The sequence below is a fragment of the Acomys minous genome (genome assembly GCF_964271855.1).
Source record: "Acomys minous genome assembly, chromosome: 1".
NCBI classification, from domain to species: Eukaryota; Metazoa; Chordata; class Mammalia; order Rodentia; family Muridae; genus Acomys; species Acomys minous.
In genome coordinates this window covers 43818919-43845796 of record NC_140483.1, presented here as the reverse complement: position 1 = coordinate 43845796, position 26878 = coordinate 43818919, and the positions used below count along the sequence as shown (strand labels likewise).

At 35.9% G+C, this 26878-nt stretch overlaps 1 long non-coding RNA gene and 1 pseudogene across 2 annotated transcripts in view; one reads left to right on the top strand and one right to left on the bottom strand.

The window, feature by feature from the left end:
• Positions 1-26878, top strand: part of LOC311595113 — a 60493-nt gene that overhangs the window by 18080 nt on the left and 15535 nt on the right. Inside the window, exon 2 of the long non-coding RNA XR_014778315.1 lies at positions 18967-19035. This is a non-coding gene — a long non-coding RNA (uncharacterized lncRNA). The remainder of the gene's footprint in view (positions 1-18966; positions 19036-26878) is intronic.
• Positions 18408-18740, bottom strand: LOC311595079 (eukaryotic translation initiation factor 1-like; annotated as a pseudogene). Its single transcript has one exon. The product of its transcript is annotated as a eukaryotic translation initiation factor 1-like (transcript).

The following is a 26878-nucleotide window of genomic DNA, read 5'->3' as shown; positions in this document are numbered from 1 at the left end:
GCAGCTGTGTGTGACATTATCTCTTTCCTTACTACATATCATATTGCCAACATAGACTTGCCCACATATTCATCTTCAATGTAAGATTCTATATTTCACTTACTTTCAATTGATTTACCATTTCCCATGTTTTTCCTTTAAAAAATTATGACTTATATTGTTATTAATTTTAGGAAAGAGAAGTTATTTAACTTACAACACTGATTTATTTTCCTTCAAATTCATGAAGTAAATATCATAGTTTCAAGATATACAGTGTTTTACTGCAATTACTATTGCTTTCATATTAGAATTTTGTTTCATCTTTGGTGATGGTTTTTGAGGGTATTTTGAGTAATTTTATCAAAGAGAAGTATGTATTGGATAACATCGAGGAACTTACATACTACACTAGGTTCTGAAACTTAGTAGACCCAGTGTAATTACCCATAACATGCTTTGCTGCGCAGAATGTGCTCTTTTCCTCACTACCTGTCACACTTCCTGTTTTTATTTTCTCTCCATTGGTTTCCCATTGGGTTTGACATTTTTTCATTATATGAATTTTCTATCTTAATACACTAACCACTGTAAAAAAGTAACAGTAAAGAACTGCCTAATTCTGTTACTTATTTAAATGCCCTACAAAGTTAATATCTTTTGACTGCTTATTTAATCTATCTGACTGTTTAGTTGGTTTCCTCTCTTTCCCTCCTGGACAGTTCTAAAAACTATAAAAAATGTAACATGCATCAACATCAGTATCTCAGTTTTTGTAGGTACAAAGCAATAAACACAGGAGACAGAGAAATGGGAATATCAAATAAAGAAAGCCTTTCTTCTCTGCCTTTCTTAAGTTTCTCAAGAAGTCTCCTAATAGTACTGGAATGTCATCTGAAGGGGCCAGTTTTTCTGCTCTCAATTATTGCCCATTTTCTCTATCTGCTTTGACCAGAAGTGTTGCTACTTGATTTGACTCAAGAGGGTCCTTCCTTTTGTAACTTGAATTGCAACCATGACTATTATTATTATTATTATTATTATTATTATTATTATTAATTATTTTAAAATTATACCAATAAATGGAAAAGAACTAGAGTTTGGTTCCTACCACCCAGGTCAAGGTGCTCACCACCACCAATAATTACAGCTTCAAATGCCCTGATATCCTCTTCTGGCCTCCAGGGTAAAACATTTAGTTGACAACTAAACACACGCACACACACACACATACACACACACACACACACAGAGGTTTATAGATGTCAACTATTATTTAAGGATTACAATTACTTTTAGAAAATATTATTTTTTGACAGCCTATGTAGGTCCAATGATCTTCTCATCAAATATCATTACACTTTTGACTTAGTGGCCCAAATTTGTAAAGAATGAACAAGAACCAGGCTTGAGAGTCTAAAACAGCTATATCCTTAATAATTTCAAAGGAGAAGATAACACCACCATCTTTATCTTTGCTTTGCTTAGAAAAAGAGTGGAGTGACACTTACCTTGGGGGTCCCTGTGGACCAGGCTGCTTCAAAATGAAACTATAACCTTAGCTCCTCTTTCCATTTTTATATCTCCTTTGCTATTTTAGTTCTAATTCATTTATTTTTTTAAACCTATGATAAAATTATTTTACTTATGATATGATTGATCAGTAGATTTAGCTGGTTAATAATACAGTAATAAGGAATCTAGGTCATTAATAAATCTTTTGTGCAAAGAAATAACATGAGGGGATTTTTAAAAGTAACGTGAATTACTTTGCCACAAAATTTGTAACCAATTCCTCACGTTGCAAAATGAAAAACTCTAAATTTTTGCAAGTATTTGAATTCATCAATCTCAAGTTTTATCTATATGATCTAAATAAAAAGGTTACAAGGCAAAATTAAAAGAAAGTGTTACTGTTCTTAATTACCTACCCAAACAGTATACAACTTAATCTCAATATTATTTCCTGATATGCCTACCATGCTAGAATTTACACTGACATGACAAGGAACATGTCATAGAAAATTATAATGCAAATTTAGTTTAGATGGGCTAATGCCTTTGTTGAAATTCACTTAATTAAATTGATATCCTATATAGAAAAATCATCTTCAAAATCCTTCTGACAAGTCCTAATCTCAATGTATGGATAGTTTTCTTGTCTCTCTGAAAAGGACTCAGGACTCTCTTATCTTTTCTCTAATCTAAGCATGAAAACAGCTTATTAGCATGTTTTTACTGTGCAAGTGAATTCACACCAAAGTACTACAAGCAAACGTTGGAGCTTGGTCTGATGTATTTTGATGCTATTTACTGCTTGGTGTCTCTCTGTCCCACATGTACCTTGCTTAAGAGCCTAACCTGATTGACCAATAAAAAGCCATCACACCTGGGCAGTGCACAATTGATAGGTGTGGCTAAGGTTCCTGTGTTTGGAGAGAGAGAGAGAATCTTGGAAGTAGGAAAGACTGGAAGGAAGAGAGGAGGAAGAAGGCTGTGCCCTTGGTTAGGTGGAGGAGAAGCACATGGCTGGCATGGATGTAGATTTGGCCCACGTGAGGATAATTAACAAGTATTTGGGATTATGGATGGGAGGTGGCTTGATAGACATTATTAGAACCAGATGGCATGGGATTGGGGCAGGTATCCCATACCTGCTTCACTATGGGAAGTAATTTAAGGGATAGAAATCTGCCCTGCTGCAGGTTAAGTAAGGCTATTTTAAAATATAACAAGTGTCTGTGTCTTGACTGATTGCTAGTGGGTTAGAAAATACTGCTGTAATAATACTTATAGGCCTAATAATAAGCATAATTAAGCCACACTGATAATTAACTGCAATAAAGAGAGTGTGCTTTATTATTATTATTATTATTATTATTATTATTATTATTATTATTATTATTATTATTTTGGTTTTTCAAGAGGCGGTTTCTCTGCGTAGCCTTGGCTGTCTTGGGCTCCCTTTATAGACCAGGCTGACCTTGAGCTCAGAGAGATCCACCAGCCTCTGCCTCCTGAGTGCTGGGAATAAAGGCATGTACCACCATGCCCTGCTGAAAGTCTGCTTTTGTAGCAAGTACCAAATTCTGTTGCCCTGCAGTCAGCCCACAGCTACTACATCTGTGCATCGCACCAGGATGTCTCTTGAGGAATCTCTTTTGTTTTGTTTGAAATAAAGCTATTTCAGTGACAGTCATTGTAATCGAAGATTCAATGTCAAGTTTCAATTAAATACCTTGCCTCAGGGAGTACTGTCGTATGACTAAATTCTACTTTACGTAATTTTTTTGGTTTTGTTTTTGTTTTTTGTGTTTTTTTTTATTAATTTTTTATTAATTTATTCTTGTTACATCTCAGTGGTTATCCCATCCCTTGTATCCTCCCATTCTTCCCTCCCTCCATGTTGTGTGGGGGGAATGGAAAGGAAAATTTCTTCAGTTTCCTCACGTTAAGCCACAATGTGTTCTCTTCCCTCTGGGCTGTACAGCTTTAGATGGTAACAGTGCTAGCTTCCAGTGAGGTTCTATGAAGGAAATGTGAGCATTGGACAACACCGAGGGAAAAAATATGAATCTATAGTTTATGCAACGTTGCGACAGAATCAATGCTTGAATTACTTAGCTTCTACTTTTTGTGTGTTGATAACAAATTAACTTCAAATGCAACTCATTTTCTGTTTCTATAATCTATAAATAGATATAAATTCTATTACATAACAGATAAAGTACTTTTGATTTAATAATTACAAAATTAATGATGTAATAATGTTACATGTAACCATAATTTTTTAATTATCTAACCTTTCCTTGCTTTACATTTTTTAACTTAATTCTATGTTATATTTATTAATAGTAGCAAATTTCATTGGATATTTATTGAATTGTATTTGTAATCAATATATATTTATCTTGATAATTTTGGTAATGAGCATACCTGAAAGCTCTTACTTCCCACATGTCAGTTTTGGTGTGGAGATGAAGAAAAGCAAGAGAAAGCCTGTGTACAATGAAAATGTGCTTCATTTGAGTGGAAACATCACAACAGAACCCTATACTTTGTACAAACAAAATATAGTAAAAAAAAAAACCTATAACACCTGGAAGAATTCACTAGGTCAATTACTTTAGCAGATAAGGAAAATGACATAATAAAATATAGAATTCTTAGAGGAATGATATTTTTAATAATGAAGACTTTGGCTTATAGTTTGAGTATGCAGGCCATCAGGGAAGGGAACTCTATGACAGTGAGAGTGTGAGGTAGCTGTCACACTGCATTGTCAGAACACAGAAAGTTAATGCTAGGAGGAACTATTTACATTTTGTACCATTAAGATAATAATAGTTTGTAACAATTGAATGACACATAACAGTCTTATTTTCAATTATACACTATACACACCAAAATTTTACTTGGATATTTCAATTGATTGTATTAAATATGTATATTTGTTTTCTTATCATTTAATTGAAAAAGTGTGTATACACCTTAATTTTTGAGCTTCCTTTGCAATATACTAGTGTAATGCATAATAAAATGGCCTATCACAGAGGCTCGGATTTCTTATGTACTAATGTTGATGTCACACTCTCATAATCACAGTCGTGATATTTATGTGAGACGAATTGAGAATTCTCTCATTAGAACTATATTTTACCCGGTTAATCTTCATAACACCACTGACTGAACAGAAGCCTCATTAAAACTGTGAAAACAAAATGTTAGTTATAAAAGAAGACTCAGGCCACACACTGTCATCTGGCCGAGCCTATTCGCTCTTTACCCTGCTTGGCAACGGACAGTTGTGTGCTGTGCAGTCATTCAAGGTGTTTTGAAACTCAGCCGTGTCCCTTCCTGCGGCACCAAGCACACATTCCCATTAAGTTATTCTCAGTCACTCATGCAGCGTTCCAGAGACTAGACGTTAATTATCTGTTGCTACAACTTGGCTCCTAGCAACTTTTGACAAGAACGAGAATACCATCCAAGTATGAGAAGCTAATTATCACAGTCAATATCCTGTGGGTAAATCAGAGAAAAACAAATGTCTGTGATGCCACAGTAAAAGTGCAACCTCTTTCACGACAGTAAGCAAGACTGGTAGTGAAGAGATTTATTAATTAAAAATATCGCTATAAAATCTACCTGCCGAGCTTTAAAAGGAAATGGACATAACTTCTCTTTAAATCATTCACCAGAATATAAATGGAATATATTTCTAAAAGATAACTTGCCTTTACAAGGGAAATTATATCTAAACATGCTCAAATATTTGTTTTGTCTTTTTCATATATTCCTGACAAAGGTATATAAAATGGAACAGGTATTTTTCTCATAATTATTATATCAAAATATTTAAGACTATATTGAAGCACTGATCAAGTGTCTATCTTTGTAATGTGTGGGGTTATGTTATATTACTTTACATATCCTAAACTATAGGTAAAAAATATTTTGATAACTACTAGTTCCTAATGACTTACCCAAATTTTGTACTTATTTTTTTTATCAGATAGTTATTTTATGGAACAGTAGCAATTATGTAACTAAATAATGTACATGAAACTCCAGCCTTCACTCTTATACACATATGCTCACACATTCACATGTACACCTATACACACATAGAACAACACTTACGTAGAAATGATAGTGTGTAAAATCACTAAAACAGACAAATTCATTGAAAAGTGATCTCGGACAAGAGTAAACAACAATATACAAACTGATGATGCATGACTGTATAATTTGAAAATAAAATAAAAATTATCTCATAGTAGGAGAGTTGTTTTTTTTTTTTAACTGTTTTAAAGAAAAGGAAAATGTAGTGGAAATTTTGGCTATGTTATATAAATATGTTTTTTGTTTTGATTCCAAGTGTGGGATGAATAACTGCCTTTAGTTTATCCACAAGTGATAACACCCTCCTTGAGAGAGTAAGTGAACTTTGTTAGCTGGGTGGAGGTGGTGGAGAGTGGGCGGGTCTGGTCTTTGCCAGCTGGGAAACAAACTTGTGTGGACACTGAGGGGATATAAACAGGAGCTCAGGGGATGAAGGGCATGTTCTTTGAGACACTCCTGGAGAGATGCTCCGGAGAACTCGACCTGAAGGCTGTAGCTCGCTCATTCCACTGTTGCCACTGCTGTTTGTTGTTTAGTTGGCCTACTGGCTGATGAAGAGTGGAATTACCCCAAAGAAACGATTCTACAATGGTTGACATCCCCTGTCCTAACCAAGATTCTTTCTCTCCTACCTAGGGTCACTGGGTTGGAAGGGAGGTAAAGGTATTAAAGAAACCCCAAATAAAGTAACATTTCAAGAAATAAAAGCCAAAAGAAAATGATTACAATTTAGGATGAACAAAAATTCTAAAGCAGTGAAAACTTTAAACTGTCATATAACAGTGCATAGGTCTATAATCACACAGGGAAAACCATTAAGAGTTTTAAAAATGTGCATGTGGCCTTATTGTATTTCAGATGTTTTGTACTTTGAATAGCCTAACAAGATCAAGAAAATTGTAATATAATAAGCCAGTTCTCTTTCTTCTATTTGCTGTATAGGAAATATAAAATTATTATGGGAAATAGTTACTCTCATCCAGCACTAACAAGACAAGTTGTAAAGTACAAGTGTTCTCAGAATATTTCATTTTTAAGATAATTATCATAGCTTTTATTGGGATATGAAGTCTTCATCTAAAATTAAAAGTTAGGATTTTGGTGAGCTCTCTATTGGCTATATCTGAACCGGGGGCTTAGGTTTTCTGTATGCACTGTTTTTGGTTGGTGCATCAGTTTGTGCAGGTCCCTCTGGGTCCAGATCTGCCAGCCTTGATGTAGCTTTATTTGTAACAGCTGGAATCTGGAAACAGCCTAGATGTCCCTCAACCCAAGAAAGGATAAAACAAACAAACAAACAAACAAACAAAAACTATGGTACATTTACACAATGAAAACTACTCAGCTATTAAAAAAGGCAATCATGAAAATTGGAAGCAAATGGATGGAATTAGAAGACCTCATCCTGAGTGAGGTAACCAGACCCAAAAAGACATGCATGGTATATACTCACTTATAATTGGATATTAGTCCAGTATTGATTTCCTCTGAGAGACTCCTCCCAGTGGGGGATTGGTCAGATGATGGAACTCTCTGTTCCATCTTTATCCCTGAACTTCTTGTAGATCAGGTAAATTTGGGGTCAAACGTTTTGTGGGTGGCTTGGAGTTCCCCTCCCTCCTCTAGAAGTCCTGCCTGGCTAAAAAGTTAACGCTTCTGTCTCCGTGTCTCCCACTGCTCGAAAGAAAGCAAGAGTCACCTCCAATCCTTTCCAGGACTCTACCTTGTTGTACGTCTCCAGCTTGTGTCATAGATGTACCCCTTGGTTTTCCTTCTCTCTCCCAGCCCTCTCACCTCCAACCCCCACTCTTCCTACATTTGATCCTCACCCTCATCTTCCTCGCCACACCATCTCCAACTCAGTTCCCTCTCTTCACCTACTTCCACTGTCTTTTTCTATTTCCTCTTCTGAGTGAGATTCAAGAAACCTCCTTTTGGTCCTTCTTGTTATCTGGCTTCTTTGGGTCTGTGACTTGTAGTGTGGTTATTCTGTAATATATGGCTAATATCTGCTTAAAAGTGAGTATATACCACGTGTGTCTTTCCTGTTCTGGGTTGCCTCACTCAGGATATTTTCTATTTCCACCCATTTGCCTGGAAACTTCAAGATGTCCTTTTATTTTAAACAGCTAATTAGTATTCAATTATGTAAGTGTACCATAGTCTCTTCATCAGTTCTTCAGTTGAGGGACATCTTGGTTGTTTTCAGTGTCTGGCTGTTATGAAAAAAGCTGCTATAAATATAGTTGAACAAATGTCTTTGTTACATGGTAGAGTGTATTCTGTGTGTATGTTTAGCACTGCTGTAGCTGGGTCTTAAGATGGAGTTATTCCCAATTTTCTGAGAAAGCACTAGATTGATTTCCAAAGTGGTTGTACAAATTTGCACTTCCACCATCAATGGAGGGGCTTTCCACTTTTCCACATCCTTGCCAACATGTGCCATCACTTGAGTTTTTATCTTAGCCCTCTGACAAGCATAACGTGGAATCTCAGAGTCCTTTTGATTTGAATTTTTTTGATGACTAAAGACATTGAGAATTTCTTTATTTTTACATTATTTAAATTTTATTAATTTATTCAGATTACAACTCAATTGTTGTCCCATGACTTGTATCCTCCCCTTCCTCCCTTCCTCCCACTTTTACCCTATTCTCCTCCCCTAGGTCTATGACCAAGACTTTCTTTAAGTACTTCTCAGCCATTAGAAATTTCTCTGTTTAGAATTCTCAGTTTAGCTCTGCACCCATTTTTAAATTGAATTATTTGTTTTGTTGGTGTTTAATTTTTTAAATTCTTTATATATTTTGGATGTTAGCCGTCTGTCTGATGTAGAGTTGGTGAAGATATTTTCCCAATCTATAGGCTGTCATTTTTTTCTATCAACAGTGTTCTTTGTCTTACAGAGCTTTTCAGTTTTATGAGGTCCCATTTAAAATTATTTTATTGTATTTCTTTTTTAACATATACATTTACATTATTACACATAAATAAAATAAACTACATATAGCAGGAAAAACACAAAACAATCCAGAATTATGTAAATGTTATATTCATAGTGATTTGGCTATTTTTTTCATTTTTTGGGTTTTTTTTTAAAGAATGACATTTTATATTAGATTTTTTTAAATCGTTTATCTCAGAGACTGAACTATTACTATTCTGTGCAGGAAGTTGTATCATATGCTAATGAGTTCCAGGTTTTCTCCACTTTATTTGTAATATACTAGTGTATCTGGTTTTATGTTGAGGTCTTTGATGCACTTGATTTTTGTGCAAGCTGATAAATATGGATCTACTTGCCTTTTCTACATGTAGATGTCCAGTTAGACCAGCACCATTTCTTTGAAGATGGTTTCTTTTTTCCACTGTGTGGTTTTGGCTCTTTTGTGGGAATATTAGTGTCTGTCGGTGTGTGCGTATATTTTTGGGTCTTCAATTTGATTCCATTGTTTAACTTGTCTGTTTCTATGCCCCTACAATGCAGTTTCTATTACTATTGTTCTGTAGTAGAGCTTGAAATCAGGGAAGATGATACCTCCAGACATTCTTTTATTGTACAGGATTATTTTAGCTGCCCTGGGTCTTTTGTTTTTCCATTTGAAGTTGGTGGAGTTTTTTTTCTTATATAGTCTATTACTATTCAGCTTGGGAATGTTGATGCCTAGAGAAGGCTGCTCCCTCCTATGTCAATTACCAAATGGTAGTTCTCCATAGACATACTAGGCATCCACCCAGGTGAATCTGACCTGGTCAACTGCTCAGTGGACAGTCACACTCACAGGGTTTTGGCTCTCTCAAGTTGACAGTTAAAGCTAATGATGGCATTAATGTGTTTTTAATTGTTACCGTCTTATTTGTTTATGTGTCAGGGTTTGTATGGAAATTGTCTTGATGTGTTATATTTCTACTTCCTCTAGGTATTTAGTAAGATACCTTTTCTACTTTATTTGTAAGAAAAAACACTAGGTTCTAGGGGAGAACATTCCATTTGATCCTGTGAGGAACACATTTTCAGAGAGAGAGACTCACGTGCTCTGAATATTTCAAAATTTTCCATGGTCATTTTAGTTCTAATGATAATTTTTACAATAAATCTAATTAATATTACAAAAATCTAATTAATATTATAATAAATCTAATTAAAAATTTATAAATATAAATACAACCTTGGAACAGGGCATTCAAGCCAACATTATTTACATTGCATTGTTTATATAATATCATATACATATTTATTTAAATGGGAATATACAGCAGGATGTGATAATCTGTATACTTTGGATGACAGCACTCAGGAGGCAAAGACCAGCATGCCTCTGTGAGTTCTAGGCCAGCAAGGTATACCCAGTGACATTTCCTCAAAAATAAGTAAGTAAACAAATATATAACTATAAAATTTATAAAATAAGAATTATTTTTGGCTCAAAGTAAAAATGTCTTCTCATTTAATAGGAGAACCATTTGGTGTCCTTTGAAGTGATTGTTAAAACTGTTAGGGTCATATGTGAAAGTTAACTTGGTATACATATAATCATCTGATTAATGTAATCCAGGAATCCTTGCAAATTTATTTGGATACAATGTATTCTTTATTTCAAACTTCTTAAATATATTTTGGGATATACCTTATGTTATCCTGTTGGTATGCACACACATGCTTTTCAAAGTGCAAGTCTCTGTGGTTGTATTTGTGTAGAGGGGAGAGGACAGCTTTAGGAATCATTCTCAGGAATGCTGCCTACTCCCTCTTTGACAGCAGCTCCCATTGCCCTGGAGTTCACCAGTTAAACTAGCTTGGTTGTGCAGCAAACTCCAAGGAATCTCTTGACTTTACTTTACTAACACTGGTATTATAAACATAGACTGCCGTACTCGCCTTTTTAAATGTGTGTTCTTAGGGTTTAATTTAAGTCCCTTTGTTTATAAATTACCTGCACTTTACTGGAGGCATACTACCAAATGTATAATGATCTTTATAATTTACTGCAATGTTCAAGTATTATTTATTGTTTTAATTTTTTTTTAACTTGTTCACTTTACATCTCTATTGTAGCCTCCTCCCTTTTTTCCTCCGGATCCCACCCTTTCTCCCTCATACTATCTTCCTCCCTCACCTGGTCCTCAGGAAGGGGAGCTCTTCTCCCCTAACATCTGATCTCAGCCTACAAGTCTCATCTGGATGGCCTGTATCCTCTTCCTCTGTGGTCTGGCAAGGCCTCCCCGACAGGAGGAAGTGACCAATGTGTGGGGACCAGCGTCCATGTGAGAAGTAGTTCCTCCTCTCCGTATTATGGAACCCAAAAGGAGACTGTGCTACCTATCTACTACATCTGAGCAGAGGCCGTAGGTCCTCACCACACACGGTCTTTGCTTTGTGCATCAGTCTCTGCAGCACTCACGTCCTCTACGCAGATTCTTGGCTCCATTAAGTCTTCCTGTGGTGCTCCTAAGCCGTCCAGGTCCCTCTATTCCCCAACTCTTCCATAAGACCCCCAGTTTTCCACTCCTGAGTTTGGCTCTGTGTATTAGCATCTGCTTGGATCTCCTGCTGGGTGAAGTCTTTCAGAGGACCTCTATGGTAGGCTCCCTTCCTGTTCCTTCTCTTTAACTGCTTCCTGTGTCTATTCTATTTGTCCTTCTGAATGAGAATTCAACATTCTCCCTAAGGTCCTCCTTCTTATTTAGTTTCTTTAGGTCTGTGTATTGTACTGCGGCTTGCCTTTATTTGGCTAATATCTGCTTATAAATGAGTATATATCAAGCATTTCTTTCTGGGTATTGGCTACCTCATTAAGCATGTTTCTCTTCTAGGGGTCCTGAGTCCAATTCCCGGAAACCACTTGGTAGGTCATAACCATCTATAATAATGTCTGGTGCCCTTTTCCGGCAGGTGGACACACATGCAGGCAGAACATTGTGTACATAATAAATAAAAATCTTTATTTTTTAAAAATTATTTTTTTAATAATTTGAGTTTGTTCTTACAAATATTATAGCAGCTAATGATTATTGCTGATCAATTTATAAAATGTTATAATTTTATACAATGCAAACTTAATTATCATTTTTACTTGGTTAAGATTTGATTTTGTGTGTGTGTGTGTGTGTGTGTGTGTGTGTGTGTGATAAAAGACCGTGTTTAGGTTGAATGTTTTAACAGCAAACTGAAATTGGGTATGTATTCTAGATATTATAAACTTTAATATGGCCATGCTTTTATTGGTACCTATTACAAAGTTATTTTTACTAGAGTTCATTCAAATTCTAAATAAAGAATCTAATTCCTGTAGAGCATTTTCCATGAGAAGCACATCACTACTGCAAATACATCTTACAAGATATGCACATAGTGGTATTTTATATAACAACCCTAGTTTTTTTCAGTTTACTTAACTGTTTAAAGTGCACTGGGAATTCAGAAGTAAATTATGTATGAATTACTACAAATATCATTGATAATTTATTAAATTTTATTAAACTTATTTTACTCTATCTTATTACACTTGAAAGCTATGACCTATCTAGAAATTTCACTTTCATTAAACTAATTAAAGCATAGAAACAGCAAAGGTGAGGATGGCATGAATATAAATTGCTTATTGTAAGTTTAAATTAATGGGTAAAATTAGAAGTGCCCAGTCTTTAAAAAATTAATGCAGACCTGTCCCCTTGATAATATATAGATAAGTTAATTATCAGGTTAATGCAAAGCCAATAAATTATCATTAAAATTTAATGATAATTTTAATAATGCAGTATATTCTTTTGGATTTATATAATTAGTTACTTTTACATATGTTATAGGTTTTATAGTTTGCGTCCAATACTATGAATTCCTCATCCATGTCAATAAACAGTGGCAAAGAACATTTTGAGATGATACATTATTGTGACTACATGCATGCTATTCCATCTGGCACAGCTGTATTAGACATGTGTATGGTCACATTTTCATAATTTTATTTTTTTAATTTTAATTTTATTTTTTATTAAATACTTGTCACATATACATTTATATAATTACACAATATATAAAATAAACTACATACAGCAAGAATAACCACGAAACAATCAAGAATTATATAAATGTTACATTCATAGTGTTTTGGCTATTAGTATTTGGCAACCTTGAAGAAAACATCTTTCCAAACCTTAAATCTGTATGACTCCCAGGGTCCTACGTTATTTCTCTGTGGAAAAAAAAAAGACAGATATCTTGGTCTTGTGAAGTTTTGCCTTTACTCTAATATCAACCACTCTCCTTCAATAATTCATGATATCTTTCATTTATAACATACATATGCATGGCCAAGGTAGTATATCTCCTTCATTTATAACATATATATGCATGCTTGATGCATTTCACTCAAAAATACAGTTACCTTTTATATAAAAATTTGTAATAAATAAAAGTTGTATAAGTTAGTCTAGTTAAGAAATAGACTGAAAACTGACATCTAATTAAAAATTACAATCCTTTTTAGAATGTATAGTCATCAAATAGAAGAGAGAGAAAAGCAAATCAATTTTAGAGTTAATAATCTATTCAGATTATACCATCAATGTTTAAATTATTAATTATTCCCATTCACATAAACGGAATTCATTTCATAGTCTAGGTTTTTCAGTGTTAATTTCTAACATTGTTCAACATTACCTATGCTGATGACATTAGACCATGAATTTCTGTTATCAAAGTTCTTTTCTCATCCAAATTTAATCTGTATTCTTAGTCACATTATCATTTTTGGGATGATCAAGGAAAGGCTCTCTAGCATATGTGATCCTTCTATTAATGACCCTTCTGGATAATAACTTATTTTCAATTGACATCTAAATTCTAAGCAATCTTGCAAGCTCTTCCTCCAAGCAACCAACTGAATTATTTCAAAGTTGTGCACTACACTAACCAAGCAGTTCAAAACTTATCACCTATATGGACAAAATAAGCATTACTCTTTATTTGGTTTCAGTTGTGTGTTGTTAACCAACGTCCGAAAACAATAAAGGTATAATTCCAGAAATACAAACTTACATGTTTGTGATTGTGTGTCCTCCTTATACAGCCTCGTGAAATTCCATGCCATCCCTTTCCTTCCTGTTGGGAACAAGTCATTCTATTCCAGCATATCCACATGGTTTCTCTATGATCTGACTGCCATGCTCACACATTAGCCTTTCTACTCAAGCAAGGCTAATTTTACTTAACAGTGTCTCCCAAGTAGCAAAGTAAATGTGACAATAATTTAAATGTGCAACAAAGAATTACACAGTACTCCTTTGATCAAAATGTGAAAGTTATCCCAACAAAAGAGAAAAAAATTGCAAAGGGAGATTGCTGATATCTAAAGTTAAGTAATTGTGGAGAGTATATACACATGTATAATTAAGACAGATGGTGTAATGTTATAATAATATTATAATTCTATTTCATTTTCATCAATAATCAGACTATAAAGGCAGAATCAACTTGAAGGTGGGGAGTATGGATAGGGTTTACGGAAGGGATCTGGAGAGTTGGCATGGAGGAAAGAGACGGGAAAGTGATTTAATTCTATTTCCATTAGAAAAATTTTAAACATGAATCAAGTCTTTTAGTAAAGATGTAAGGGCATTCTCTCTCATTTTTTAAGGAAGATCTATGTATATTTTAGTCAATATATAATAATAAAATATATTTCTCTTTTCCTTAAGAAGTCATTTCAACAAAGATGCCACGTTAACTGCATCAAAGTCTATTTTGCAATATCTACCTATACCATCTTTAATTTCTATTATCTTTAATGCTATTCAAGGAATAATATTTAACTTTAAGGTTAGAGAAACTAGAGTTTTCTGAAGTGATTTTTCCCATTATGATCAAAACAAAATGAGAAAAAGCAATCAATTATAGACATGAAAGCATGTCTTTGGATCATTGTGCTAACGAAAATCTAACAGTTTAGTTTTTTGTCCATTATTTTTTTCTCAGTCTATTGTTTTCTGAGCTGGGTATGGAATCCAGAGCACAAGATTCTCAGTTAAGTCTCTTCCATGACAAAACACATATTTCCTACATATTAATTATTAATAACCTCATCTCTTGTTTTTCATTCAAAAATTGAATTAAAGTATACATATTTATTAGGTATTGATTTCATATTCAGTTTTTTAACTATAAACTTCTTACTGAAATGTAGAAATTATACATATATCTATATCTCTAAGTAACCCAGATGGAAGAGATTCTCTCTCTCTCTCTCTCTCTCTCTCTCTCTCTCTCTCTCTCTCTCTCTCTCTCTCTGTGTGTGTGTGTGTGTGTGTGTGTGTGTGTCTGTGTGTATGTGTCTGTGTGTTTATTTGTGTGTGTTTACAATGTCTAGCCACAAGTGTCTAGCCACAGCTATGCATGCCCACCTGGGACAGATGAGGATACCAGGCACCCTACTCTCAATTTCTTTAAGATAAATTGTCCCACTGACCTTGTAACCAGGTTGGTCCACTAGGAAACCCCATAATCTTACTGGCTCCATGTATCACTGATCTGGGATGACAGATTCTAATTTCAACACACTTGGCTTTTAACATGCCTTCTAGATTTTGAAGTTAGATTTCCTGATTCTGAAGCTAGTGTTCTTATCTGCTGAGTCACCACTCTTTTTTTTTATTTGCAACTTTTTCCTGATTCTTGAATAATAACATCTTATAAAAAGTTAAAGCTTATATCTAAATAGCAAAGTATATCCATGTAATGTATCATGAGCAATATTTATCCACAAATTTATGTTTAAAAAGGTAGTTTGTCAGGTGAGAGCTTTCATATACTTTGCTTGGCGATTAAAATTTTATTTGGCAAGATTTACAACCACCTGGGGAAACCAGTTAAAAATAGAAACCAGTCACACTTCACACTTTCTATCTCAATTTGGAGAATGCATTTGACTGAAATGTGAAAACGAAGCAGAAGTCTTACATTTCTGCTTGCTATGCAGAGGATAAGTAAAAATATAATGGGCAGAATTTGGACTATGCAGTGCATTTCAAGTGAAATACAGGCTGGCATGGTGGAAAATGAACAGACCTGGGCCACTCTCCCTTTAAGCTTACCTAACATCTAATGGTATAATGCCACTTATAATATAGTAAAATAACATTACTATCCACCATTTTCCATAGCAAATTTCATCACCTTAGTTACTCTTTTAAAAATATTTCAAATTTTACCTACTAGAACAAACTATACATATTTTTAAAATCATATACTTAATTTACACAAACAAGCTTCTGAAGAGTTTTAGTTGTTAATATCTACTTCTCGCACATGTGTCTGTTAGCTACATCTGATAGTGATTAGATAACTAACCATAGTTTGTCCAAGCATTTTACCATGCCATTATTTTACATTGTAGGTATGGGTTTTTATGGTTTTCAGAACATTCGTTTGGTACTTTTACTCACATGATTTTTACAAAGACATATAAGGTAAGCAGTCATTATCCTGTTGGGATTATTAAAAGTATTTCAGCAGCAGCAGGTCTTAGTGACTAAGTCAACTTTGAATGTATTTAAGCAGTGACTCAGAGAATGAGCAGTGTCTACCACTGTTCTCTTCCAGACACTGGAGTAAAGAAAAGGAATATGCTTTGTGTAAAATGTTTAAGGCACCAAATGTTCTAACTAATAAAGACAAGTGAGATACACTGTATTATTCTCATCACCATTGTATCTATAGGACACTTTACATAAAAGTGTGAAAGATAAAACGTCAAAGAGCATTGTGGAAATATAGAACTATAGGAAAAGTTCTGAGCGCTGGAGAAACTAGGTTAAAATTATTCGAGGTAATGTATAAAACCTCTATGATCAAGTAATACAGTATTGACAATTGAATTTTGCCAATAAATGACATACCAAAATTAATTCATTGATTCTATTTAGTACTTCCAATATAACTCATTATTCTCAAATGTTTCTTGTGATTTAAGATGTGTATGGCCAATTAATAACGAGATACTTTTAATCTTTATAAAGGAATACACAAGTAATTGGCTAAGCCAGAAAGAATGGTGAGCTATTGACACTTCTGTTGTCCGAGCATTCTGCAGAAATGGAGCAGCACAAACTCTCCGTAATTGCAGGAGCATCCGCAGGCAGATCGCTTGCTCAAGGGATTGCTATAAAGAGTTTGATGTTTCAGCTTTTCTCCCCTCTGTGGAGAGACCTATACTTGAATTAAAGCTGGCTAAACAGATAAAGGTTGAACTTTTCAACTGCAATGTAGGTATAGGAATTGCTCCTTTTTCTACTGAGACAAGCAGTAAAATTTTACTACATACCACCAATTGAGTTTTTCACTACTAAATGCCAGGAAGACCATTGTGCAACTCTCTGCAATATAAATGAGAATAAGAGAAATAAATAGTTGTCTAAAAAGATCCACAAGGAAACACTTGTTTTGCTTTGGTGAGGTTTCTGACCCTTTGCTATTTCCACTTACCTGGGACTGAGCACCCTATGTTAAAGAAGCGGAAGGGAAAAAAAAAGATTTGAATGAAAATTACAAAAGTGAAATTTAGAGTCTACATGGCTAGGCCAGATGTTTAAAATCATTACACTTATCTCAGTATTAGAATTTTATGGAAAACAATAAAACTGTATAAAAGAATGCTGATAGGATCACTGCACATTAGCCTCCATTCACATGTGTGTTAGACTGAGTTTGCACCAAGGAACAAAAGTTTGCAGTAGTTTTGTTGTTGGTTTTAGTATTTTTTCCATGAAGTTAATGGAGCCGATAAATGGAATTGTAGCATTGACACTAAGTGACAGTCTAGTTCTTTTAAATCTGCTGTTTCATTCTAGTTACTTCAACCTTGAATCTCTAATGTCACAGCTATTCCATTTAATAGTTGTCTTTGGTGATTTTATGTGATTCCAAAAGAACAATAAAAGAAATGACACCTCTGCTTGAACAAAGAAAACTAAAACACATTAGAGAAATCCCAGATCCATATTTACATTTTTTTATTTCTAAAAACAAATGTTACTTAAATAAGGTTTTAAAATAAATTACAAAACATTAAAAATATGCAAGGGAAAAGAAAACCAAAGGACCAGTGTGTTCCTTCACATGGCACTGGAAGCTGCTGGTATTGAGTTGACACATCTACAGCTAGCCACATGACTCATGGTGTCAGCTTTGGTATTTGTTCCCTTGTCCTATGTCTAAACTGATAGCAGGCTGGCCTCAGTCTTCAGCTATTTCAGTATACCTTAGCTAGATACATCTGGTTAAAGCGATGACCCAGGTGGTGAGGCAGCTGTCCACGACCTCTTAAAAGGCAGCCCTTTCTGAATTCTGCCTACCTGGTCAGACACCAGGGTTCTTTTGTCTGGCCAGAGACTTCCTGTTATGACATAGCTGATGCTGGTGCAGGGTAACACATCCTCTAGTTCACCTGAGCTGTTCAAGCGGGGACATTCTCCAAGGGCTGGGGACTCTCTAGAAGGACATCTGAACAGCTACTGGGCAGCAAAGTCTTGGGGGTCTGTGTTTGGCTGAAACATTGTATTGTTTCATTTCTGGCTGGACACTGCCAGTGTTTACTGCTTGCCCTGCTTAGACAAGGGACTTCCAGACTACACAGCATGGCTCTTCTCAGTTTACTGCATGGCAGAGTTACACTAGCCCAAGTTAAAAGAGGACCCCAAATAGTTATATTATACAACTTGTGAGGTTTTTAAACTTGTTACAAAAGACAGAAGAAAAAGTTCTACTCATTGCATGGAAATCCTCACTTAAGCTTTAGAGCCATAAGCACTTAAAACACATGGACCTTCAACTGCTTGTCCTTAGCCAGTCCTGTCTTTATCAGGAACTGCCATTAGTTCTTGCACTGGTCACCCTGTAACTGAATTACTCCTCCAAATTCTGGATGCTCAATTACAGTACCATTGCAGGCAAATTTCTTCCTTAAACTCCGTCACTGGTTTCTTTTTATCATAATTATCAGAGATCCCTCAGACAGTAGTAAGGGTCTTCTTGCTGTTTCTCTGTTGAATTCTTATATGTTATTGCCACCAGGAAGCAAGTCATCACCCTTACCTGCATCAGCAAAGGGGTTGAAAGAGCAGAGGTTCTGGATAATGGACATATTATATTCCTTTTCCTTAGTAGAAACAGCCTGAGGAAGGCAACTGCAGGAGATTGGGGTGGGGGTGCGGGGTGGGGAGTGCAGCTGAATTCTACTTGGCCTTTTATTGACTGGGTCACATCCACATATTTTTACAAACTTTATATACAAAGGAATGAGTTTCAAGTTGTACTACTTGTTAAAAGAAATCATAGCTGATAATTTCCATTTTTTTCTCTCTCAATAGTCCATAAAGTACAAATGGAGGAAATCTCCTGCTCTACTTGAGGCTTCACTCTCTACATCTACAACTAAGGTGAGTGTCTTCTACCCTCTAGCTCTGTTGGGCAGCCGTGTGCTTTACTATCAGTGCTAGTTTTGTTTTGTGTTAAGGGAAAGTAATCAAGAAGATGGAGTTTGTTGAATTTCATATTAATATTTAAAGAACAAGATTGATGTCATTTAGGAGTGCATGAATGGGTGCATTTTTATCTCCTGATTCAGGAATTGAAAGGCAGGAAAGATGCATTACAGGGATCGCACGGAGTGAAAAAAAGACAACATAAAATGCCAGGGAACCTTCGGCATCTTAGTTTTGTTATTAAAGAAAGCTAAAAAAAAAAAAAAAAAATGGGTCTCAAGTAGAAGTTTGAGGCCAATTTATTTGAGTTTGAAAGGAAAATCTCAATCGAGATGTGCTGTAAAAATTATAGTCCCGGTGGAGGACAAGGGAGAGTAAGCATAAACAGGCAAGGTGGCCAGCGGCATGCGGGGAGTAGGCCCTTAGTGAGAGAGCAAGGTGGTCCAGAGGGTTAGTTAGGGAAATTAACACACACTTAGAATCCAGCCAGCACCTGAAATAAAAATGCATAAGAAAAGTAGTTTTACCCTTTGAGTCTGGAGTCAAATGAGCCAATCTAGCCAAATATCATGAGGGAACTTAGGGGCTACACTAGGGGGCAGAGAACATGGGAAGGAAGAGCGAGTATCTTTGGGACAACTCATGTTGTAAGTGGTAGTTACCTATGGTGGTACCTTAAATAACCCATTGGACTAACCCTTAAAGGATGAATAAAAAGGATATAGGGCTTGCCTCCACTTAGAGGTAGATTTCAGTTCTTTAGAAGATCCCTTGTAGGTAAAGCAACAGATTATTCAATCAATCGATATACAACTAGGCTGAATACAAGTGGTTTTGAATGGTTAATTAGGGTAGGTTATCAAGTCAAACATACACTTTTAGAAAGTTCAAGTTCTTAAAAATGAGATAATACTTAATAAAAAAGTGAAAGAATTCAGAGATGTGCCTAAAAAATGTTTTTTTTTTTTACCCAAACCAGTATTGATCACAGCAAAAAAAAAAAAAAAAAACCAGAAAGAATTGGGATTATTTTTTGTTGCATTCATTGTATGTCAAGGGGAAAGACCAATGAAAAATTATTTCTAATTCACACCCATACCCAAAGGAGAAATTGGAAGCATTCATCTAAGTGTCATGACTGTTAGTGAACGAGATACATTGTCATAAACATTTTATAACACGCATTAAATAAACAATAGCTACCACTGGCAAAGTTAATCAATAAGTAAATTTGTAAGTCAAATTGACTAACGACATAATTGCCTCTATTCAAAGGATGTTTTAAATTAACTGTAATCCTTGTTGTAAAATTAGCTAACAAAAACAGATGACTTAACAAGTTGTCTCTATTGATCAGCTATGAGGAATACAGATACAGTGTGATTTGTTGTGATGCTCCCCTCTGTTTTTAATAGCGCCCTTCTGTGTGTGCTACCCAGTTACCACATTTTAAATGCTTTGATGCTGTTTGTTCCTTTGTTCACTTAGTCATCTGTTAATTCAGACTCAACGTGAGTCTTCTGTGAATTGTCTTAGAGCTTCTATTGCTGTGAAGAGGCACCATGCTCACCGCAACTTCTTTTAAAGAAAAAAAAAGCATTTAATTGGTGATGGCTTATAGTTCGGAGGTTTATTCCATTGTCATCATGGTGTGAAGCATGGCTGAATGCAAGTAGACATGGTCCTGGTGAGGTAGCTGAGAGTTCTGCATCTGTATTGCCATGCATCAGCCAAAGATAGAGGGCCACTGGGCCTAACTTGGACATTAGAAACTGCAAAACCTATCCCCAGTGACACACACCTTCTACCAAGATCGCATCTACTCCACCAATCCTGGGCTTCTTAATGCCACTCCCTAAGCACTCAAATATATTAGTATCTGGGGCCCCTCTTTATTCAAATCACTACATTAATTCACTAGAATTTTAAACCTGTATTTATATTATATTATATATTTTGGTTCTCTATAACCAAAAAGTCCCAGTGAATAGTGATACAACAACTGGTTCCTGTTTTGTGCTGATTCATCAGTGGGAGCTGAAGGCAGCTGGGCTCCCACCAGATATTTCTGGGCTGTGATGTAATGGGAGGGTTGAAGTATGTGGCTCATTAAGAAAACTGTTGTGCCATGCTCTATAGTATCATCCCAGACTTTGGAATGTGGACTCACATGGAAATAAGCCTCTTCCAAGTATTAAAAATATTAGCAGTGTGTTAGTCCATTTAGAAAATGAGTTCATGAATTTGAAATAGAACAAGGAGGACAACATGAGAAAATTGGAGCAAGTGAGGGGGATGAGGAAACTAAGTAATTACATTATAATTTTAAATAAATATACATGTTTTGTACTATTATATACTCCTGCCTACTTTAATGTTAGAATGAAACCATAGTTGGCTGTTAATGTCAATAAATAAAATTTCTGCAAACTGAAGAAAAAGTAGGTCATAAACAGAGACACCAAAGGTGAAAAATAACTTAAGTAATTCCTATGACCCTTTTGTTCACTGCGCTTTAGATCTGCAACCCTCTACTTGGACCTCCAGGCACAATAATGGATGTAAAACATGTAAGTTTAGGAAGCTGGAGAAACCAGAGACTCACATTTTCAGGGGTTTGGGGCCAGGCTATTGAAATTGGCATACTGTCATCTAATAAAAACAAAATTTTATTAGATGAAACAAATTTCAGGCCACACTGAGATGAAGTGGGCGCGAAGTTAGTAAGTATCCTGCAGAACATGTCACTAGGATTTGCTTCAGCTTCACAAGGGGCCACAAAGATGCACCAAGACAATAATTTCCTTCACACTAATGTGAAATAAAAACAAAACATTACAACTAAGAATTATGAATAGTAATATCTTGCAGAGGTCCAACTGCTTCTCCCTCTCTACTCTCAGTGTGGCTTGCTCCAACGTTACAGAGAGTGTTGGGTGGCTGTTCAGGCAGCAAACTCTCTCAGTCATTTTTTCATTTTGGAAGCTGCTAACATGTACTCCGTGTACACTCAGGTATTTAAATTTCATCCCTTAAGTGTCTGATGGGTTTGAAGGCCAGATAGTTTAGTCTTTCAATTAAGTTTAGTAGGTTAAGGGTTAAGATGTTTTTAGATCAAGATAGATATTTTAAGTTAATAGAGATGAGATATGATATATATTAATCTCCATTCAGAAATTTAGACCCAGCAAGATAGGAAAGAGGTTTACTTCAAGTTCGCCAAATACAAATGGCTAAATCACTTTGAATGTAACATTATATAATTCCTGATTGTCTCCTCTTTCTTCCTGCTGTATATAGTTTATTTTACTCATGTGTAATAATATAAATGTATATGTTTTAAAAATGCAATAAAAATTTCAAAAAACTGAAATTTGTTGCATCTAATAAAATTTGGAAGAAATAACACTATGCCCATTTGAATTGCCTACCTCAAGAACCATGAAAACGTGAGGTCCTGTTTTCTCCAGCTTCCTAAACTTTCATGCTGTGGATGAAATTTCCAGAAAATAGTCAAGCTGGGTAAACAATCAACATGCATCAAGTTTGCTTTGTTATTTCAGTATTATTAAAATCTAATAGGGTTAACAATTGTGTTTGCTATAGATATGTCGAATCTTGAAGCTATTTAGTTATAAGTGACTAGCCAAGATCAATACAACTGAAGACCAGTTTGGCGGCATCACAAACAAAGAAAGACTAAGTTATATTCTATAAACTTCACCACAACAGGGAAATAAAGAATCCCAGAATATGAAGTTTTGGTGGGTACTCTAAGTAGAATATAAAAAAATAATTTTCTTAGTTCCATGATTTTTTAAATGAATGAATGAGACAGGATTTAAACTAGAGGAAAAATTTCTGACATTTCTATAGAAATAAAGATTATGCAAAATAATTCTAAATAAGTTGTATATCTTCAATTAAAAGCTCACAAATTTTATTTTGTAATACTAACTTGAAAAGGGGCATCAATTAGGTGGAAGAATGTGCTACCAGATAGTGTTTTTTAGGCTAGACAATAGTGAGGAACAAAATCTACAAGCCAAAAGATTTCAAGAGCATTTTGGGGAATTTGGATGGTGGCATCTATGGTCACTTGTATGTATGTGCACATATTCACACACAGATAAATATCCATACCCACAAATAGCAACAATAATTATAGTAAGTTTTAAAAGTAAATAAAACTTAAAAGTATATTTTCAAATGGACAAAGTTCTTTAGCTGGAAACTTTTATTTACATCTCAACCTGTCAGACTTGTTCCTTTTTCTTCTTACATCATTCCCTCTTACTTTGTGAAGTGTTATGTGTGGATCTCTGTGTTTTGTCTTTTTTTTTTCTTTTGTTTTGCATCTTGCCTCCATATTAGCTTATATTGGGTCTTGATATATGCTCACATTTCCGATACATCTTTATTTACAGTTTTATTACAAGGTGTTCTGCAGCTGACTTCAGAGTGCTAGGATTAAAGGGATGTGCCACCTTTCCAAGAATCATGGTTTGTTTTTGTCCACGGTGCACAAAGCTAAACATATGTAAGAATAGGAATTCTAATTGATAAACTATCTCATCATTGGCTTAAGGCGAGTCGGTAAGACATTTTGTTGATTACTGGTTGATGTGAAAGCACCTAGACCACTGTGGGTTCTTAGACAGATAATCCTGGCGTATACAGAGAAGCAAACCAAACAGTGCTTGGAAGCTTGGGTACCCCATGGCTTCAGCTTCAGGTTCTTCCTAGACGTCTGCCGTAATTTTCCTCAGTTATGGTGTTTGTGCTAAGACTCATAAAGTGAAATAAATCCTTTTTTTCCCCCAAGTTACTTTTTTTTTCACTTTTATTTCTTTTTTATTAATTGTAATTGCAGCTTCTCCTCCCTCCCCATAGTCCCTTCCTATCACGTCTACTCTGCTCCCATCAACCCCTTCTTCCCATATCTTCAGAAAAGGAGAGGACTCACGTGGATATCAACTGTCCTTACATATCAGATTGCAGTGAGACTAGGTGCATCTTCTATTGAAGCTAGACAAGACAGCGCAGTTAGGGAAAAGGGATACAAAGGCAGGCAATGTAGTAAGAGACAGTGCTTGCTCCTGCTTTATGTGTCCTACATGAGGACCCATCTGCACAACTCTTTTACATATAATCATAGGACCTAAGTCTGTCCCATGCATGCTCTCTGGTTGGCAGTTAATTCTCTATGAGCCCCTATGGGCCCAGATTTGTTGATTCTGTAGGTCTTCTTGTGGTGTCCTTAACTCCTCTGGCTCCTTCAATCCTTTCTTCCCCTCTTCCACAGCACTCTGCAAGTTCCACTTAATGTTTGGCTGTGGGTCTCTTCAAAAGTTTCCATCAGTTGCTGAGTGAAGCCCCTCTAATGGCATTTATGCTAGGCTCCTCTCTGCAAGTTTAGCAGAATATCATTAATAGTGTCGGGGGTGGTCTCCCTCTCATGACATAGGTCTCAAGATGGGCCAATTGATCATTGGCCTTCCCTCAAATTCTTTTCCATGTTCAACCCCTGAACCTCTTGTTGGCAGGATATATTGTAGGTCTAAGGCTTTTCAGCTGGGTTGGCGTGTCAAGTGCTCCATTGGAAGTCTTGCCTGTTTACAGGAGATGGCTGGTTCAGGCTCCATAGCCCCCATTGCAGTGTGTCTTAGCTAGGGTTACGCTCAGAGATTGCCTGGGAGTTTCTATTTTCTTTTATTTTTAATATAGTTTTTTAAATTTATTCATATTACATATCAATGGTTATCCCATCCCTTGTATCCTCCCATTCCTCCCTCCCTCCCATTTTCCCCTTACTCCCCTCCCTATGACTGTGACTGATGGGGACTTCCTCCCCCTGTATATGCTCACAGGGTATCCAGTCTCTTCTTGGTAGCCTGCTATCCTTCCTCTGAGTGCCACCAGGCCTCCCCATCCAGGGGTCGTGGTCAAATATGGGGCACCAGAGTTCGTGTGAAAGTCAGACCCCACTCTCCACTCAACTGTGGAGAATGTCCTGTCCATTGGCTAGATCTGGGTAGGGGTTTGAAGTTTACTGCACATATTGTCCTTTGCTGGTGCCATAGGGGTCCTGCTCAAACTATGGGAGTTTTCTTAGGTTTCCACCTCATTCATCCTAGGGATGTTCTCCCTGAATCCAGTTTTCTCTCCCAGTACTCTCTTTCTAAGTCCACCCTGCACCTCATCCCTTCTGTTCCCATTCCCACCACCTCCTCCATTCAATTCCCTCCCTCCATCCACCCTCTCCCCCACATCTAAGCTATTTGCCCTTCTCAGAGAGATTCAAGCATTCTCCCTCAGGCCCTCCTTGTTACTTATCTTCTTTGGTTTTTGTTGTAGTGTGGTTACCCTGTACTTAATGACTAACATCCACTTACTGTGAGTATTTATCATATTTGTCTTCTAGGGCTGGGCTACCTTATTCAGGATGATATTTACTAGTTCTATCCATTTGCCTGAAAAATATTATAGCATTGCCTTTAATGGCTGTACAGTATCCATTGCATAATTGTACCACAGTCTTAGCCTATTTTTTATTTGAGGGACTTCTAGGTTGTTCCTGGTCCCTAGCTATTACAAATAAAGGCACTATAAACATGGGTCAGCAAGTATCCTTGTAGTATGGTGGCATTTCTTTTTTTTCTTTTTTTTTGGGGGGGGGGGTATATGTCTAGGAGAGGTATGGCTGGATCTTGAGGTAGATCTATTCCCAATATTATGGGAAACTGTCAAATTGGTTTACAAAGCGATTGTACAATCTTTCATTCCCACCAACAATGGAGGAGCATTTCCCTTTGTTCTGCATCCTTTCCAACATGAGCTGCCACTTTCTTTTTTAAATTTATTCACTTTACATCCAAATTGTAGGTCCCTCTCTTGTCCCATTCCCCCTTCCTCCTTCCCTAGACCTCAAAAAGGGGTATCCCTCCTTCCCTACCATCTGACTCCTATCAAGTCTCATCAGGACTTCCTGCATTCTCTTCCACTATGACATGGCAAGGCTATCCCACCAGATGGAAGTGGTCTATGAATGGGAAATACAGTCCATATCAAACACAGCCCCCGCTATTCCTATCAGGAGACCCTGATGGAGACTGAGCTGCCTGTCAACACTTAGGTTTTTCTATTTTAATCATTCTGTTGGGTGTAAGATGGAATCTCGGAGTCTTTTATTTGCATTTCCCCTGATCACTAAGGCCATTGAACATTTCTTTAAGTGCTTATTAGCCATTAGAAATTTTTCTGTAGTGAATGCTCTTTTTTATTCTGCATACCATTTTTTAAATTGGGTTATTTGGTTGCTAGTGTTTAATTATTTGAGTTCTTCATTTATTTATTTTTGATATCAGCTCTCTGTCAGATGTGGAGTTGGTGAAAATCTTTTCCCATTTTGTAAGCTAGTGTTTTACCCTTTTGATGGTGTTTTTTGCCATATAGAAAAATTTCAGTTTCAGGAGGTCCCATTATTTGTTGAATGAAACAGGAAGTGTACCAAACTAACAGCTAATAAGCAGGCAAAGGGAAGAAGTAAAACAATTCATACTGAAGTGAAATGCGATGGATGTCATTTTAATTTTTAATACTTTTAATATTAATATGTGTTAGTAGTCATTTCTTTTTCATTAGTTCCTCCTTCTAGGAAGCCTGGATTTCCTTTATGATGCTCTTTACAACTGGATGTTATTTTAGGATTACTTGCTGAACACAGAAGTCCCTAGACTTTCTTGTGTTCAAATCTATTTATCAATTATTTTCTTCACCCCAGGAAATGACCTAGATT